Genomic DNA, 11784 nt, shown 5'->3' on the forward strand with positions numbered 1-11784 from the left:
TAATGTGCTCCTCCAAAAAGATTTTAGACTTTGTTTTAAAATTGTGTAAAAGGAAACAAACAAATGTAAAAAGAAAATTTATTCAGAAACTTGATAAAAATCATAAAACAACAAATTCAAATACTTTTACTTACTTTAATATAAACTGTAATAGCTGAAGTTTGTTTTATTCATTTAAAAAGAGAAAGCAATTCTTGTTTTAATTAGTGCAAAAGATCACTAATTTTCTCTTTGACCTATGGATAACAACTCAGGAAATTTGTCTCCATTGAAAGCATTGCAAGTGCATTTAGCCATTCTGAATTCATAATGTGTGTTAGTAAAGTTTTTCTTTCCAGTGTTGAAAAGTAGCGTTCTGCCTCTGATGTTCTCCTAGTCATGGCAACTGTCGAGAATATAGTTATTAGTTTCATAATTTCACTAAGAACATTGTCTGGATTTTTTCCCCAAGATAAATTTCAGCAGCTCAGTTAATTTGGAACGTCATCATACCTACACTAGCTAATATCAACAAAAATACAAGGGTTGCCCAGAAAGTAATGCACCACTTTTTTTTTCTCAGCCAAAAACACTGCTATGAATGCAGACATACTACGTATGTATTATCTGAAAGCTCCTGAGTGAGCACACCAGGTTTGCCTCACTTATAACAGATAGCATAGCAGCAGGACAGTTTCAAAATGGTGTTGATAGGTGATGTGCATTACAAGCAATGTGCTGTCATTGAATTTCTCACTGCAGAGGAAGAAACTGTGGGCAATATTCACAAACACTTGTGCAGTCTATGGAGCATCTGCTGTAGACATAAGTACAGGTCATCAGAAGGCAGTTCAGTGGAGATCCATGATTTGCAGCTGCCACACTTGACCTAGCCCCTTCTGTCTTATGAGCCCTTAAAGGATGCCATTCATTGAAGATATTTTCAAGACAATGAGGTGGTGATTCACACAGTAAAGCACTGGCTCTGCCACCAGGACAAGGATTGGTACTTACAAGACATACACGTCCTTGTTTCATGCTCAAGGAAAGCCATAGAACAGGATGGAGATCACACGGAAAAATAGGGTGTGTAGGTAAAACATTCTTTTGTGTGTGTAATTCTCATTATGTTCAATAAAGAATTGTTGAAGAAAAAAGGAGGTGCATTACTTTCTGGGCAAACCTAATAAATTTTTGAAAATGTAGTAAAAACAAATCTACTCACCAAGCAGCAGCTGGAGAACACACAATGTGCAAACTTTTGGAGCCAGTGACTCCTCCTCCTCATAGCAGGCTTAGGTGGAGGGATGGAGGAAAAGGCCTGCTGAGGTTTAGGAAATGAGGAGAGTTAGAAAAAAATTGCCTAGAACCACAAGTCACGTGAGACTTACCAGACAGGATGAGAAGGAAAGATTGATTGTTGGGGATTGCACCAGATGAGATTTGAAAACATGAGAGCTTAAAAGAGGAAGACAGGATAATACGTATGACAAAGATTAATGAGAAAACACTGTGTAAGAAAAGTTAATAAGAGTGGTTAACTAAGTGCATCATATGCAGTACAGATTGAAGTTGAAGGGTGGGATGGGGAAGGGGGGAGGGGAAACATGCCAGAAAATAAAAGATATAGAAAACTGAAAGGGAATGAGGAAAGGAATAGTTACTGAGAAGAAATGCTGAGACCAAGGAAAGTAAAGAAAATAATTAATATTAATTATGCCCCGGTGGGTAGTGAGAGCCAAGGACATGCTGTAAAACCAGTTCCCACCTGTAGAGTTCTGAGAAACTGGTGCTTGTGCGAATAAGCTAAATAGCACACGTGGCGAAACAGGCAGAGGTCATGACAGTTCCCTTATAGAGTATGCTCTGCTACAGGATATTGTATGTTGCCAGTATACTCCCTCTGTCTATACCGCTTCAACCTGATTGGTAACTTGGTGGAAGTCACCTAATGTAGAAGGCTGAACACTGTTTACTTAACAGCTCATATGTGGCATGCATTGTTTCACAGGTGGATATCCTCCGTTTTGAATGTGTTTATCAGCTACATTGATGGAGCTATGACTTCCTACAATCAGGCCCTGAAAAGAGCGACATTTTGCCCACCACATCTAGAATAGCATTTTGTTGTCCACCTTCCTCCCCCAATCTCTGCAAATATTCTGATCAGATCACATGCTCTTTCTGCACCCATTACTGCACCCTATGGGTCCTACCTCTGTGACCAGCCCCTCTGTAAGACTTGTCCTATGCACTCTCCTACTACACTGCCTATACCAGGCCAGTGACCGGCAAAACATATACTGTTAAAGGCAGAGCCACTTGTGAAATGATGCATGCTGTGTACCAGCTGTTATATAAACACTGTTTGGCTTTCTGTATTGGTATGACTACCACCAAGTTATCAATTAGGATAATTGAGCATAGACAGAGGGTGTATACTGGCAGCACAATATCCAACAGTTGAGCAAGCTGTACAACAGGACTGTCATGACCTTGGTGACTGTTTCACCATATTTGCCATTTGGTTTCTTTTCCTAAGCACCACTTATTCAGAACTCCACAGGCAGGAACAGGCATTACAACATCTCCTTGGTTCTTGCCACCCACCTCACCGTAATTTATGTTAATTATTTTCTTTAATTTCCTTGGTCTCTGCATTTCCTCTCATTAACTATTTCTTTCTTCATTCCCTATTTGTTTTCTATATCAATTATTTTCTGATCTGTCTGTTCTGCCCCCTCCTCCCCCTCCCCAGATTTCTACCACATATAATGCACTCTTATTAACTCTTCCATGATGTTTTGTCAGTAATCTATGTCTTGTTTATTACCCTATCTTCCTCCTTTAAGCCCTTGAGTTTTCAAATCTCATCCAGTGCAGCTCCAACAATCAGACTTTCCTTCTGATCACATCTGGTGTCTCCCTTGACCTGGGGTTCTGGGCACCTTTTCTGAACTCTCCCCATTCCCTAAACATCACCAACCCTTTCCTTTCACCCTTCTGCCTTCCCTTTCAACCAAGAGGAGGAGCCACTGACTTCAAAACTTACACATTTCTTTAGCTTTTGTACTTGCTATCTCCTGTTGCCACTTGGTGAGTAGTTTTCTTTTTATCTGTCCAATTATATTATAGACCTACAATGGAATACTTTTTGTTTAGTTTCACACTTTTTGTTGTCAGTCATGGGATCTGTTTCTGTGGTCAATACTATCTCTTGTGTAGAATGTTCATTATTAAAACTAGCAAAATATTTCTTGTTGAAAAATTTAGCAGCTACTAAGTGTTTAGTAGTTACAATCTCTCAATCATATCAACACATATAAAGTTACACACTTCCTTAGCTTCCACCATAAATGTCTTTGAAGGATTCTCACAATACTTACAGTTTCTTAATACTAAAATAGAATATTGTTATATATTCATTAACTTTAAACACATTAATTTCTCAAGATTGCATTTGACTGTAAATTGGGGGATAATTTTATGAAATAGTTCTAACTAAAAGCTTTGAAATTATCATCATTCAGGTGTTTCAAAATTCCTGCTGCTTCTGCAGTGGTTTTATTTACATTTGATGTTCACTGAATTTCTGTAAGGCTGTTTTTAAAAAGTTGCAAATTTTCATGAACTGTGTTTGTGGTCCATATCTTGAAGTTCCACCTGGTAGAAGATGGATTAAAATGCCAATGTCCATATGCTTTTTGAGATTGGGCACATACTGAAGTTATTTTGAGAAAAATGTTGGAACAGCCAGAATGTTAGAGGAAAAGATTCTTGCTTTTAGTGTAATACTTGTTGGCTTTCTCAATATTAAATTAAGTTGATATGTATAATGGTGAATGAAATGTGCATTACTAACAACTGCTTTGATTTTTGCTTGAACTCCTACTTTTTTGCCTTTCATGACATTTGCACGATAAAATTTCTGAGCTATCACTTCCTGTCCATTTCCTTGAAGGATCAGGTCCTAGTATTCTAAAATACATTTTGGTACACCATCTGCAATTTGATTTTGTGTGATATAAAATCCTCAAAGAAGCTCAAACATTTCTCTACTCTACACGTATGATAGAACAAAAACCATTTAAGTGAGTTCTGGAATACCTGTCATGTCATCAGCTATGAAAGCTACAAAGAAAGCTTTTCTAATTGCTGTCCTTATCTCCTTTGTAGCAGGTAGTCAAATACCAATATCTCATTCGGAATTGTCTTAGAAACACCTCTGATGATTGCACTGGTTTCTAACTGATTCTCCAAATCTGAATCTAATTTATATGCAAAACAATGCTAACCCTCTAAATTCCCCTGGATTTACTGAATCATCTTTCTCATCACACCCATGTAAGGGAGTTTCAGAGTTTCCAGACAAGAAAATGTAATTATTATTTTGCTCAAAATTTTGTTATTTTTAAATTATATATTATGCTCATTGATGGCAAGTTTGTATTTTGTATAGATACATGAGGAAAAGCCCCAACAAGCTATGACGAAAATTTAAAACCAATGATGATAATCATTAGCGCGACCGCTGTAAGCTTTGGAAAAGATGTATTTTGCTATGCTGGAAGGTGAATGACAATTGATGGCAACTCCATTCAATTTTTTTTTTGTCAACTATTTAGAAGTCTGTCTTTAGTTCTCATGAGGAGAAAACGAATTCTTGTGAGAAGTATGTAGTAGACATTGTATTACCTGGCTCAAATGGTTCAAATGGCTCTGAGCACTATGGGACTTAACTGCTGTGGTCATCAGTCCCCTAGAACAACTAAAACCTAACTAACCTAAGGACATCACACACATCCATGCCCGAGGCAGGATTCGAACCTGCGACCATAGCGGTCACACGGTTCCAGACTGTAGCGCCTAAAAACGCATAGCCATGTATTACCTGAATAATAATTTTTATGAAACTATGAAGTGTGAGAGTTCTTTTTAGTGCAAAGCCACGAAAATTTTCTTTTCTTCCACACACTATGCTAATGTCATGTCACTGTAACTGCCTGCATCTGAAGAGGGAGTCTGATAAAAATCAGTATTGCATTCACGGTCAAAAATGAGTAGTAGTTATGGTGGAAGAAGCAGCATATAACCAAATTTCATAAATCTCAACGGCATAAAGCAAGCAAAATCGACATAAGTTCACGCCTCCACTGACTTACAATTTACAAAATTTGTAATTAAGACTTCATAATTAATAATAATAATAAGAAGAAGAAGAAGATTTATTATATTATATATATATTTTCACAATGTCTCACTAAGTTTCCTACAAGAGACAGACAAACTACCTTACCAGCGGGCTTCTTTGAGTTCTCATACTTTTCAGTCTTTTCTTTCATTTTGTTTATTTTTATAAAACAATCTTTTGTGCATGTTACATCACCTACAAACAAACAACAAGGCAAGAAAACTGATGCACTTTTTAATTCATACTCACAAAGCTGATATTTCTGTTCAAACCATTCAGAATTAAACTCACAAATGTATTGCTTGTTGTTGCCAGGCTATGATCTTAGAATATCAAGTGTTGAACAACCTTTTTTCTTAACTGTAACTTTCTCATTGACACAGCTATGAAAACTATATTAAATCACAAAGGGAGTCCAACAGGGTTCAATTTTGGGTCCATGCCCATTCCTTATACATGTGAATGGTCTCCCACGTAATACTCAACAAGCAAAATAGGTAATTTTTGCATACAATAATAGTGTTATAATAAATACAATTAGAGAGGATGCAACAGAAGAAATGGTAAATGATATTTTACAAAGAATTATAAAGTCGTTCGTAGAAAATGGCCTCTCCCTAAATTTTGGAAAGACACATTATATTCAGTTCTTTATAACAGAGTTGTACTAACAGCCAATGTAGCACATGAACAGAAGTCAGTAATTAGAGTAGAATGCTCCAAATTTATGGGTGTATATATCGAAGAAAACTTGAACTGTAAGAAACATTTTACTGACCTTCTCAAAAAAATTAAGTTGAGCTGCTTTTGCTCTTTGCATAATTGCCAGTTTTGGAAACACATGAATCAGCCTCCATCATTCTCACATTTCCCCTCAATAATGTCTTATGGAATAATTTTCTGGAGTAACCCACCACTTAGAAAGTATTGACTGCACAAAAGCAAGCACTAAGAATAATATGTGATGTTCACCCACCGACACCTCTTCAAGAGCTAGGCATTTTCACTGCGCTTCCATAATACATATATTTGCTAATGAAATTTGTCATAAATAATACATCACAATTTGAGAAGAACAGTGATGTCTGTGCTTACAATGCTAGCAGGAAAAAATGACCTTAATTACACATTATTAAAGCTTTCTGTGGTTCAGAAAGGATTCAATAGGTGGCAACAAAAATCTTTGATAATTTGCCCAATAGCCTAAATTGTTTGACAGGTAGCAAAGCAAGTTTTAAATCGAACTTAAAATCATTCTTCCAATCCAAAAACTTCCATTCCACTGATGAATTTCCACTTAAAAACTGGTAGCCATAGGTGGAGGGCGGGGAGGGGGGGATGTTGGGGGCAGTGCAGTTGCATGGGTAGGACTAAAATATTAATGTGCTCATTAACGTTGACATTAATCATGTATATATATCCTGTAAACTGACTTGTTCTCATCATTTCAATAAAGGAATTGTTCAAAAGATCTGTGGCGCATGTAACTTACTGTTATCGATTATATCAAACGGAAATAGGGGGTGCCGCAGTTCCACAGTGCTTATATATGAGCCGCCACTGTGTGAGACACAATCAATCACAGGAGGATACTACTGAAAACTCCTGATGATGTTATGGGAGGCTGTCCATGGCAATGCCCCAGCTCGTTCTGTGGAGGAAACAGTTACATATGCTGTTTCATTGGGCCAACAAATTTAGCCTTGCTCCTGTATTTTCCAACATGGCACCTAGGAGTTCCGCCTCTTTCTTCAGATAGAGAATCCGTTTCTGGGATGACAACCGGATGAACAACTAAAACAGAGACTTTTGCAGCCGAAGACTCCGCCAAGTCATCCACCATTGTGGGGTAAAATATCATACTGAAGGCTGAAAATATAACAATGGACTAACACAGTCATCAAGTTTCATGGTTGCAATTCAATTTTTTTTATATCTCTAAGATCCATGGTTGAGAGAGATGAAACTGTAGTAAGAGCAGGAGTGACAGTCATAAAGTTATTACCGCAAAGCTGTCAAAGGAGTGCTCACTGATAGTCATTTGCTCTGAGAACTCTGCAAATTTTCACAATACTGCGTTATACATAACTTTTTGAAAAACTTTACAGAATGACATCAAAATCAAGATAACTTTTGAGACACTTGTAGCAACCCACTGAGTAAACAGCTATAAATACAGCACCCTTCATTCCTTCTGGAACAGCATCTTGTCACAGGGTGATGTTGCAAATAGGAGTCAAAACTTAGTATACACCCATTAACAAAAGTTTTTCCATCATCCCTTTACTTAAAAATTAATGTCACAGAAAACAAAAATATTGGCTCTTAGGCATGCATATATATTCACTCACAATGTGTTCAGACCAAACAAACACATTTGGTAATGTCAGAATCACTTTTTTCTGAAGGGGTTTTTTCCACAGCACATCTGAGCAATGTCAGTATGTGATGGAATGTTCCCTTCCTCGGATGCTTGCTCAAATCCATTGTGGATATCTTCAACAAGATCATCAAGCTAGCCTTAGTCCAAATTATCCCCCTATTCAATGGTGATTCTGCGTGAATCACACAGAGTACACTGTCATTGTTGACATCCTAAAACAGCTCGTTGCAACTGATCCCACACTTGTTCAGTAGTGTTCACGACCAGAGAACAGGCAAGCCACTCCATTCTGGTAATAATAGCAGGTAGAAGGAATCTTTTCATGTGAACAGCACAATGGGCATGTGAATTATCATCCACCAAGATAAAATTTTCACCAAAATGTTGGCAATTATTGGTTGCAGAATCCCATCCCTGTGCAGTAGCGCAGTGAAATTGCCCTCAACAACCACGAGAGGTGTGCATATGAGACAGTGTTGGAGATATTTGATATCATAATGTTGTTTCCAAACATGCCACCTGAAGTCATATCAGGGTGCAAACAGATCTTGAGTTTCATCCATAAACAATGCCTGATGCAAGTCCTGGGGCTTCCATTCTGCACGATTTACAGCCCATCTCTAACAGAGTTCATGGTGGTGGTGTGTAGGACATGGTCTTCAGGAGTGGAGATTTGAATCACTCAATCATCTCCTAACATTTTGACATAATAAATTACATCCTTTAGGCTTTTCAAATGCTGAATTTAGTTTTTTTGACTCAAATATCATAGATAACAGTCATCCTGTGGACCTTTGAATGTGGACTAACTCTACAGTGCAAGTTTGCAACACTATCTGTCAAATGGAACTAAATCTACATCCACTCCACATCACTTTGACTCTGGTGCACACATCAAGCAACATTTCTGGTTGACAAGCCTTCTGTGCATAACATTACGACCAAATCATTGGTTGTGATTTTCCTTCACGACATGATGGATGTTCACTCTTCTGTTCCACAGAAGTCTTTAATGCATCTCTACTGGTGCTTTACTTTCAACTGAAATGCTGCAATCCATTTCAGTGTGGCATTCTACCCATAGGTAGTGCTCACTGTGTATGTTTCCAAATCTCAGGAATGATCTTCAAGTCAGTACAGGAACAGTCACAATAGCAACACATCTGCACAACTTATCGGGGTGATGCAAAACTTTTGTTGAAGTGTATACTTCATTACAGCAGGCATCCAATAGATTGCTGGAAATCTTATCTACATCAATAGATTTTTTTTCTTTCTAATTGGCATAAATATTTTTCTTCCAAACCAAAGAGGGCACTTCCCTAGCACCAAATTTAATGTCTCCAACCACACCCTTTGGATTAAGGCAGGTGCATATAACGTATTGTAAAACTATAACATTGAAAACAATTGCTGACAAAATAATTTAATTGGATAGATAAAAAATCTACTCACCAAGCAACGGCAGAACACAAAGATAAAAGATTGTTGTAATTTGCAAGCCAGTGGCTTCTTCTTCAGGCAGAAGGATTGAAAGGGAAGAAGAAGGGTAAAGGCGGAGGACTGGAGAGGTCTAGAAAAAGGGGTAGATTTCAGGAAAGTCACCCAGAACCGCGGGTCAAGGGAGACTTACTGTACAGGATGAGAACGTCTGGTAAGTCTCCCCTGACCTGCAGTTCTGGGTGACTTCCCCAAAGTCTACCCCTTTTCATAGACCTCTCCAGTCCTTTTCCTTCTCCTTCACCCTTCTTCCTACCCCTTCAACCCTTCTGCCTGAAGGAGGAGTCACTGGCTCCGAAAGCTAGCAGATTACCCAGTCTTTTATTTGTGTGCTCTGCTGCCACTGGGTGAGTAGATTTTTTATCTATGCAATTAAATTACACTGTAAAATTAGTGAAACAATGGAAGGTGACACAGAGGTTACAGTACTATAATGTCCAATCCACACCATATGACAATGGTTTATGGTTTAGACATGCAATAGATTACACCGGATATCCATTGTACAGCTGTGCTTTGATCACACAGACGTTCTCAGTCACCTATAAATGTTACACACCAGAGACTCCCAAATTTGATCAGTCAACTAAAATTCGAAAGGAAATTCAAACTGCTTATTTTTCTTCAGTGGCAGGAGGAACAGGACTTCTGGTAAGGTGAATACAGGGTTACACACACAAAATCAAATAGGGGTAGTGCAGGAGTAGATTTAATAATGAATTTAAAAAAAATAAGAACACGGATTAGCTACTACAGACAGCATAGTGAATTACCTATTTTAGCCAAGATAGTCACGGAGTCCTTGCCTACCACAGTACTAAAAGTTTCTATGCCAACTAGCTCCACAGATGACAAAGTATGATGAGATAAAAGAAATTATTCAGATGGTTAAGACAGATGAAAATTCAATAGTCATGGGAGCCTGGAATTCAATAGTATGAAAAGGAAGAGAAGGAAAAGTAGAATACGGACTGGAGAAAGGAATGAAAGAGGAAGCTGCCTGGTAGAATTTTGAACAGGGCTTAACAAGATCATAGCTAACACTTGGTTTAAGAATCATGAAAGAAGGCTGTACACATCGAAGAGATCTGGAGACTCCGTAAGATTTCAGTTTCCTTATACATTGGTAAGACACAGATCTAGAAAATAGATTTTAAATTTTAAGATATTTCCAGGGGTAGATGTGGACTCTGATCACAATTTATTGGTTATCAACTGTAGATTAAAGCTTAAGAAACTGCAAAAAGTTAGGAATTTAAGAAGATGGGACCTGGATAAACTAAAAGAACCAGAGGTTGTACAGAGTTTCAAAGGGAGCATTAGGAAATGATTGACAAGAACAGTGGAAAGGAGTACAGTAGAAAAAGAATGGGTACCACGGAGATTAAATAGTGAAGGCAGCAAAGGATCAAGTAAGTAAAAAGATGAAGGCTAACACAAGAGATATTGAACTTCACTGGTGAAAGGAGAAAATATAAAAAAGCAGTAAATGAAGCAGGAAAAAAGGAATACAAATGTCGCAAAAATGAGATCGACAGGAAGTGCAACATGGCTAAACAGAAATGGCTAGAGGACAAATGTGAGGATTTAGAAGCATATATCAATAGGGGTAAGATAGATGCCGCCTACAGGAAAATTAAAGAGACCATTTGAGAAAAGAGAACCTCCTGTATGAATATCAAGAGCTCAGATGGAAAACCAGTCCTAAGCAAAGAAGGGAAAGCAGAAAGGTGGAAGGAGTATATAGAGGATCTATATAAGGGCGATGTACTTGAGGACAATATTATTGAAATGGAAGAGGATGTAGACGAAGATGAAATGGAAGACATGATACTGTGTGAAAAATTTGATAGAACACTGAAAGACCTAAGTCAAAACAAGGCCCCAGGAGTAGACAACATTCCATCAGAACTACTGATAGCCTTGGGAGAGCCAGCTATGACAAAACTCTTCCATCTAGTGAGCAAGATGTATGACAGGTGAAATACCCTTAGACTAGCAAAAAGAATATAATAATTCCAATTCTAAAGAAAGCAGGTGCTGGCAGATGTGAAACTTACTAAATATCAGTTAATAAGTCTTGTTTGCAATATACTAACACAGGGGCACTGACTTATAAAAAATATTGGAGGGGGGGGGGGGGGGCGCATACTGGGGGTCTTGCCCTGAGAAATTTTCTAAATTTTAGATGAAAAATAGTGAGTTTTAAAGTTTTTTAAGCATTTTAGAGTCATATGATCAACATTAGAACCCCGAAAGCTGGACTCTCAATAACTCAACACTCCGGGAAACTTGACAAGCCTGACATTTTTTGGCTTTGAAAAAAGAAACTAAACATAAACATGCACAGTATTTTCGTAAAAAGCTAATAAACTAATTTAATTTACAGTAATAACCATGGTTATAGACTATTACAGAACAGTGAATATATAGTTCTGAAAAGACTGAAATTATACCGTATTTAAATAAATCCTAAACTATCATTAAGAGAATAAAACATAAAATATTGCTGTCACACATTAATAGCACTTTGATTAATAAGTGAAATGGCTAACTTAAGCTTACTCTGAATAAGGCTCATGGTTCATTAAATAAAAACAATATCAAAGTTAATGCTTTCATACAGTTAATACAGTATGCCTAATACTTTCAGTCAAAAAGTATGTAAATAGCAGGTTTTAATTGGGTCTTACATCCTAAAAATATTTAAGTATTTGAAAGTAACTAATAC

At 37.4% G+C, this 11784-nt stretch overlaps 1 pseudogene; it reads right to left on the minus strand.

The window, feature by feature from the left end:
* Positions 1-3103: 3103 nt before the first annotated feature.
* On the minus strand, positions 3104-5321 carry LOC126195539 (uncharacterized; annotated as a pseudogene).
* Positions 5322-11784: the final 6463 nt, after the last annotated feature.

The sequence above is a fragment of the Schistocerca nitens genome, chromosome 7 (genome assembly GCF_023898315.1).
Source record: "Schistocerca nitens isolate TAMUIC-IGC-003100 chromosome 7, iqSchNite1.1, whole genome shotgun sequence".
Lineage (NCBI taxonomy): Eukaryota > Metazoa > Arthropoda > Insecta > Orthoptera > Acrididae > Schistocerca > Schistocerca nitens.